The following is a 7,768-nucleotide window of genomic DNA, read 5'->3' as shown; positions in this document are numbered from 1 at the left end:
ACAACGCCATCACATTCAAAAACAAAGTGCCGAGGTAAATTTACATTGCACATTTACGTCAATTGGTCAACATGCTTGCCTTGACTCCAGGAATACCTCCGGCTGATGGAGGTCGCCAGGTAGGGTTACGCTAATAGAAATATTTTGATTAGAAATCGATAGAAACTTTATGAAAAATAACGCCTAGCTTGGAGCCTTGGACTTGCAAAGCCAGAGACGTGGTCCACGTCCATGGGCGAGGAAGGGAATCGTAGGAAAAATTGGATACACTTATATTAGTATTTCAGGTCTGCCCAATACATAGTGTTCCTGATATTTTGGATATTTTACGCCAAGTTTCTTACTAAACACAACAGACCTCTCGCAATCTAAGAGGCTTCTTTGGTTTTGGGTGGTTCAACAAGAGGTATTGCTTCAACACGTTGTTTCCTAGTCGAAGCTCTCTTCTTCCGACTGTCCTACATAGGGGCAAGAATATGTTGAGAGATAAGAATAAATGCTAGTAGTAAATAGGACAAAATCGTAGTTAATCCAACAAGTTTCTTGGCAAAATTTCTGATCACAAAAACGGAAAATTCATGTTGTGTAATTACAGCGGCAGTACACATAGGAGTGACTCCATTCAAGATGTGAAGTTACATCAATATACTTGCAAACATAAGACAGAGCACAGACTTCATATCTTTGCTATCGGCTAGAGCTTCAGCTCTGATCCCTAAGTTAATATTCACATCTTCTCAGTAACAATGCAGTTATGCCCAACTTCTGGTCACACAAGGATCATGGACTGATTACAAGTCACGATTACAACATGAGCACAAGAGCAAGCATACACATGCCAAAAGACAGAATATGCGTTAACTGAATAACCTGCACGGAAGGCATTAGCACTACATTAATGTCCCTAAAATCTACACCAAAAATGTAGCAAAAATCCTGACAATTAGAATATATTGCAAAACAGAATGCCAAAGACAGTTTAGTATATATTACCAATGCAACTCAGTTATCAACAAAGTGAGCTAACTAATTTAACTGGGCAAAAATGGATTTGATTGTGGTAACCAGTTAGAACACAAGGTAACAGTGTCTCACGTGCTTGAGGCTGGTGCAGGGTAGGTTGGACCTAGCGAAGGACTGGATCCATCGGTGCGATTTATGCGGCCATATCTACCTGCAAGGGCGAACGGCGAGATGGTCATCGAAGAAGCATTAGAGCAACAAAAGTCCTCGTGAACCTTTGGTTCTGTGGAGGGCAGGTAAAAGTAAAATTTTGTTTCAAAATTATTTGATAACAAGTTAAGTTCGAATGTGAAATTTGAGATTACAATAGTACAAAAAATAACTATGAAATGCTGAGGATCATCTCCCTCCAGAAATGTCATCAATTAAGAATGCTAAAAAGATCATCACAAATTACCTGAAGGCCTTATCTCTGCTGTAAAGAGATGACTGTGGGGGCACTTATACAAAGACAATGTCTTCTCCTCAAAGTGCACGGCCAACGCGGAATTTGCTGCCTTCAGTCTGTCCTAATTTTGCCATGCACCCCATGTCTGATTATCCACAAGAGCTCTGACAAACAACGAATCAGCTGAACCATGAAACAGAAGGACAATAAATTTACGAGGAAGGTAATTTTCTGTTATTGGCAAAACATTTGATAATTGATTAAACCCAACACCAACCACTACTTTGTCGCGCATCTATTGCCAAAATCGCAGCTTCGCTTATAGATCATAAGTGTGTGCGTGTGTGCGTGCGCGTGCGCGTGCGCGCGTGCGTGCGCGTGCGCGTGCGCGTGCGCGCGTGCGTGCGCGTGCGCGTGCGCGCGCGCGCGCGCGTGTGTGTGTGTGTGATACCTCTAAATCGAATAAACCTACAAGTATGCAATTCATGAGCACAAAACAGAAATTATAGTTCATTATCTCTAAAAAATGAAGCGGGAGGAGAGAAATCATGACTCACCTCACCCAACAACAAGGTGGAAACTGCAACCCAAGAAAAAGATGCCCTTCCCTCTCTCGGTGAAGAGCATGCATGCCTTCAGGAGGTGCCAACCTCAATCTCCTTCCTTCCTTGGATGTGCTATCTAAGTACAAATTCCAGAAAAAAATACAAATCATCCAAAGGAGATTACTTTCTAGTAGTCAGGGGTCGCAAATGCAGCCATGACACACCTATTATACACATACATTCACCTTTAAGAGTGACTAATCAGTAAACACTAAAAGGGAGTAGTAAATAACAAAATACTCGTATTACTGTTAAGAGGTGAATAAAACACATCATTTTTTAGGCTTTTGCAACCAGTGGCAAGAAACAAATACATGTGCATCCTACTGCTGATTCCTCACAATAATAACCTACTTGATCAACACTGGTACAAAAATAAATACTATATAAACGAACTAATCTTGAAAAATGGTAGTTGGATTAAGAAGCAATTAATTTGAAGAGACCAAGAATATTTGTGGAGATGGAAAAATGACTCCTCGTTGGCGTTCCAGCAAATAGGCTGTGAGCAACTCAGTCTGCTACGGAATAAAAGAAATTACGGAGCTAACCAACGTGCAAGATTGATTTCTATAAAACAGATTCACTTATATGCAATGGCATATGAGTGGTGGCATGGTTATCTCACTACGGAAAAGGATTCTGAATCCCATCTCGCCGCAGAGTCCACACACCACAGCTCGCTGCAAAGGCTATCTCGGCGCCTGCCTTGAAGACACGAAGCAGGGGCGCTTGGAGCGGCCGGCATGGAGTTGACGAGCACGTGCTCGGAGGCTTGTTCTCCTCTCCGGGATCAGTCTGGACAAGGAGTAGTGTGAACCTCAGAGGAAGATCCCATTGTTGGTCGGGCTCAGGGAGCTTTTCGAGGAGCAGAAGTAATGGAGCAGCAGCTATAATGATTGGTCTGCACCGTCCACCACCTCTTCATCCGACTTTCCGGGTGGGCCGAGATCGTGGTACGATGGTGGCCGAGGTTGAACGCCGCGAAGCCTACCTTCCAACCACCATGTGGTCGCGCCCACCCGCCGCCGCTCACTGGTCTGCCGTGAACAACTGCCTTCCACACGTACAAGCCAGCAGCCAGCCAGTCGCTGTCGAAACCGCCGCTCACCATGCGTGATTAGAATATGAACGGAAGAGACCTGGGAGTGGGCTAAAAGAAAAGGAAAATTACATCGGTGCGAAAAGAAAAATTACCTCGCTGCCTTTGCCGTGGAGCAACAATGTGGCGTGCTGGTGCGATCGGTATAATCTCACACAAAATCTTACTTGAAAACAACATCTCTAGTAAAATCTCCACATCATTGACCTCATCGGGTTTCAAGTATATCTTTCTCTCCTGGCATATACTCTGTATTAAATTAAGATGAATGAGCATCAACCACTCTAGTCTCGAGTAAAAGAATGAAACATTACTTCTGAAAGAACTACAAAAGAATGGTGTGTAGGAGCTTACTTCAAAACAACATCTCTGGTATAATCTCCACTGAAATAGCCATCTATTGAGTTTCCTTGATGACCCCTAGCAAGAATCAGTGCAAGATTGTTGGCCACTAAAAAATTAGGTACGCAACATTCAAGTAGAGACCGAAAAGTATCAAAACACCTAGCAGAAGTCATGCAACCTTCAACCATGATAAAAGAACACCCTTTCACTAAGACCGCATTTAATGGACTAAAATTATTGATAATAGCTAGGTCTTACCATAAGCGATCTGCTGTCAAATATTTTGCACTCTTATGTTGTCAATTATCAAGATAAAACGTCTCTAGAAAGTCATTTCTGCAAAACCCACCAAGTGACATTACAAAGAGCACCGCAAGTGATGCTCCAACGGGTAGCCAATGGATAAACGTACACCTGCCACGGCACCTTGGGTGCTAGCTAGTCTTGCTTCAGAAAAGGTAATGGTTTCAAGAATCAAGTGAATGGATCGTCCAAGGCTGAGAGCATTTTCTTTGTTGCGGCATCTGAAAAAAATGTGGGATAAGAAAATTCAATCAGACAACGTAAGAACTGTAAATACACAACATCTCTCAGTTCTGCACAGATCAATGCTTTATATATCTAAGTGGTTCGTTATGTTTCTGACAAAATTTCAGATTCAACCAAAGCAAGTACAAGACATATAACTGCATTTGATTCAATTATCAAATTCAGTCGTATTTTCTAAAATATGAAGACTTGCAAAAGTGTGAGCCGTTGAGGCAGCTGATAAATTATATGATTCGTTATATGAAAAATTAAGTGAATTTTGTATGAATCACCGTGATTCTTCCTACCATTCTATTAGTAATGTGATTTCCTTTATCCGTTAAACTCACACCTCATGTAGACATCAGGGTCGAGGAACGTAAGAAACGAAATCCCAGAACAACAGTACAATCATGTGCCTTTTGATTCCTACAACAATTATCCGATTTGCAAGAGAATAGTTTCTCCTCAGATCACACAACTCCTGCATAATAACAGAACCATATTTATCAATCTTCAAGTCGATGACCTGAAGCAAATTAGTGGTAGCAGTGTCAATGAGTTTTGATCAAGGAATATATGTATATATACTTGAAGCAAACAAAACACAAATATATCCAGTTTAAGGAGTTTAGCTATCACCTCATTAATTTGACCTCAACTTCTTTGGTGCTATAGCACATGTTTTCGCCAACAAGTGTTGTGAGGTGAATGTATTGAGATCAAGTAGTTTTAGTGCCATGGATAACCGTTAATGGCCAACAATCTGGTGCAAAAACAACTCAACAAAATGTTTAGATCATACTTTTATATAGGAATTATTAAGAGGGCTATTACTATGTACTACCTGTGTATTGTGGAAAAAATGTTCAGATCATTTTACCTTTAAGGCTGTTGTAATCTGCTCTAATCTGCTATACACTCTGATAGTTTCGAATATAGTTCAGTAAGCATAAGCCCGTCGTAGTTCCCTGTCAAGAAAAAGTGTGTTGGCAATGGAATCTTATCAAAACTGTAAAGTAAAACACACACCACTGAAGAAATCAATCTTTAAGAAAGAAAAAATAGTACCTTAGTCAATACAGCTATCACTGAAAAGTAGTTCCCAAGTATAAGTGATGGCCATGCCTCATTTATATACAACGGGCCATCATATTGACAAGTAGCGGAAAATATAAATCAAGTCGCTGCCGACTCTGTATGGAGAAAATATCAGATATAGCCTGCTCTTATGGATTTGGAGTATCCCATATTAAGTGTAAGCGCCATTTGCTGAAGGACTATTTGCAGAACAGAATATTTCAATACTATGGGAATATTATATTGCATAGCTGACCATCTAATTATTCGGAAATCTATTATTCTAGAAGCACAATAAATTCAAGATAATTAACACCGTGCCGAATGCTGAAAACATTTGTTGACCAATGACCACCAACATGTTTTCAGAAGATTGTGTCACAAGCAGTATATGCAAATACAATGGTAGTTTTTCGACCTGCTATGTGTATGGCACACAAGTTCATACCATTTTACTAAGCTGACAATGTTCACATAGTTCAGGCATCAAGACCGAATGGTAAAGTAACTGAAACAAAGACAAACTGAAAGGCTTCACAAAGTTCTGTTGTCAGTTTTGAACAGGAAATGATAGACAAAGAATCTTGGAGCCTTTTGAGCCGACTAAAATTACTTAAATACTTTACCATAAGGTCCATAAGAACTTGAAATCAGGTAAATGTGGATTTGTTTTTTTCAGATGGCAGATGTGAAATTTAGTGGGAAAGAGAGCACTTAATGATAAACCAACTCATGTACATGTGAGGCCGGGCACAACACTTTCTGTAACATATCCCCACTATCTAGATTATCATACTACAAGCATTTCACAAATTGTTAAACAACCATACAAAGGAACAGAGATATGCCCCCGCACACGGTACACTCCCCTTGAGAAAACTATAAAAGGGTCTTTCCGTCCTATGTGTTGACTCGCTTAAACTAATCAGCATTAGCTGAGAATTAGATGGACTGCAGGTAATCAAGCTAATTGCTTCGGAATTCAACTATGCGATGTGTGGTTGGATCACACATACTGTACCTTGTGGATATGTCAAGCGCATCATCAACTGAACATACAACAAACAGAACAGCACAATTCATCTCCCCACCAAAGTGCCGTCATATTGACAAGTAGCGGAAAATATAAATCAAGTCGCTGCCGACTCTGTATGGCGAAAATATCAGATATAGCCTGCTCTTATGGATTTGGAGTATCCCATATTAAGTGTAAGCGCCATTTGCTGAAGGACTATTTGCATAACAGAATATTTCAATACTATGGGAATATTATATTGCATAGCTGACCATCTAATTATTCGGAAATCTATAATTCTAGAAGCACAATAAATTCAAGATAATTAACACCGTGCCGAATGCTGAAAACTTTTGTTGACCAATGACCACCAACATGTGTTCAGAAAATTGTGTCACAAGCAGTATATGCAAATACAATGGTAGTTTTTCGACCTCCTATGTGTATGGCACACAAGTTCATACCATTTTACTAAGCTGACAATGTTCACATAGTTCAGGCATCAAGACCGAATGGTAAAGTAACTGAAACAAAGATAAACTGAAAGGCTTCACAAAGTTCTGTTGTCAGTTTTGAACAGGAAATGATAGACAAAGAATCTTGGAGCCTTTTGAGCCGACTAAAATTACTTAAATACTTTACCATAAGGTCCATAAGAACTTGAAATCAGGTAAATGTGGATTTGTTTTTTCAGATGGCAGATGTGAAATTTAGTGAGAAAGAGAGCACTTAATGATAAACCAACTCATGTACATGTGAGGCCAGGCACAACACTTTCTGTAACATATCCCCACTATCTAGATTATCATACTACAAGCATTTCACAAATTGTTAAACAACCATACAAAGGAACAGAGATATGCCCCCGCACACAGTACACTCCCCTTGAGAAAACTATAAAAGGGTCTTTCCGTCCTATGTGTTGACTCGCTTAAACTAATCAGCATTAGATGAGAATTAGATGGACTGCAGGTAATCAAGCTAATTGCTTCGGAATTCAACTATGCGACGTGTGGTTGGATCACACATACTGTACCTTGTGGATATGTCAAGCGAATCATCAACTGAACATACAACAAACAGAACAGCACAATTCATCTCCGCACCAAAGTGACAGACATTGATCACCGAGATTGAAAGATCATCAGAGATACACACTAAAAGGGACAACAAAAACAAGCACCAATTGGCATACATATTTGACGCACCTCTGCCTTTGAACTGCATGTATGTGGCGCACACGACGCCCACCGGAAGTTTGGCGAAGTTCGTATAGACAGAGGGGAAGCAAAGAGTAAGCCCAATTTGAGCGATTTCAAGAGGAAATTCATCGTTTATTACTTTTTCTGATGGAGCGGACTCAAAAGAACAAAATCTTGCACTCACTGTATCACGAGGTCGTGCGTGGATGCCATCCGCGGCGACCAACGCATCCACCTCCCGAAGTGCCGCCTGGAGCGCGCCCATGTAGGCGGCCGCATCGTAGCCCGCGTCCCCGCTGGCGTCGAGCGCGAGGGAGACGGCGAGCTCGCCCCCGCCCTCCTCCGCCAGAGAGAGCTCGCCGGCGGCGGAGGCGAGGAGTTGCTGGTCCTGGGCGGACTTGCCGGAGAGCAGGAGGAACGTGGTGGCGGCTGGGGCTCCGCCGCTGCTGCTATGCTCGGCTGCGGGAGCGGGAGCGGCGA

At 41.5% G+C, this 7,768-nt stretch overlaps 1 long non-coding RNA gene across 11 annotated transcripts; it reads right to left on the bottom strand.

Moving 5' to 3' along the window:
* Window positions 1-552: 552 nt before the first annotated feature.
* On the bottom strand, window positions 553-7,356 carry LOC109759328 (uncharacterized). Of its 11 annotated transcripts, none has more exons than XR_012202465.1 (14): window positions 7,295-7,356; window positions 5,063-5,187; window positions 4,875-4,962; window positions 4,634-4,757; window positions 4,300-4,475; window positions 3,722-3,987; window positions 3,473-3,538; window positions 3,214-3,367; window positions 2,927-3,107; window positions 2,645-2,814; window positions 1,969-2,092; window positions 1,421-1,594; window positions 1,096-1,174; window positions 553-870 (listed from the first exon to the last, which is right to left on the bottom strand). It is a non-coding gene; the product is annotated as an uncharacterized lncRNA (long non-coding RNA). The 11 variants fall into 11 exon arrangements; XR_012202467.1 differs by lacking the exon at window positions 7,295-7,356 and having other exon boundaries at window positions 3,722-3,799; window positions 3,878-3,987; window positions 5,063-7,281; XR_012202469.1 differs by lacking the exon at window positions 7,295-7,356 and having other exon boundaries at window positions 3,722-3,799; window positions 3,890-3,987; window positions 5,063-7,281.
* Window positions 7,357-7,768: the final 412 nt, after the last annotated feature.

This window comes from Aegilops tauschii, chromosome 2 (assembly GCF_002575655.3).
Source record: "Aegilops tauschii subsp. strangulata cultivar AL8/78 chromosome 2, Aet v6.0, whole genome shotgun sequence".
In the NCBI taxonomy this organism is placed as follows: Eukaryota; Viridiplantae; Streptophyta; class Magnoliopsida; order Poales; family Poaceae; genus Aegilops; species Aegilops tauschii.
Note: the sequence above shows the minus strand (reverse complement) of the source record. Positions and strands in the feature narration are given on the sequence as shown.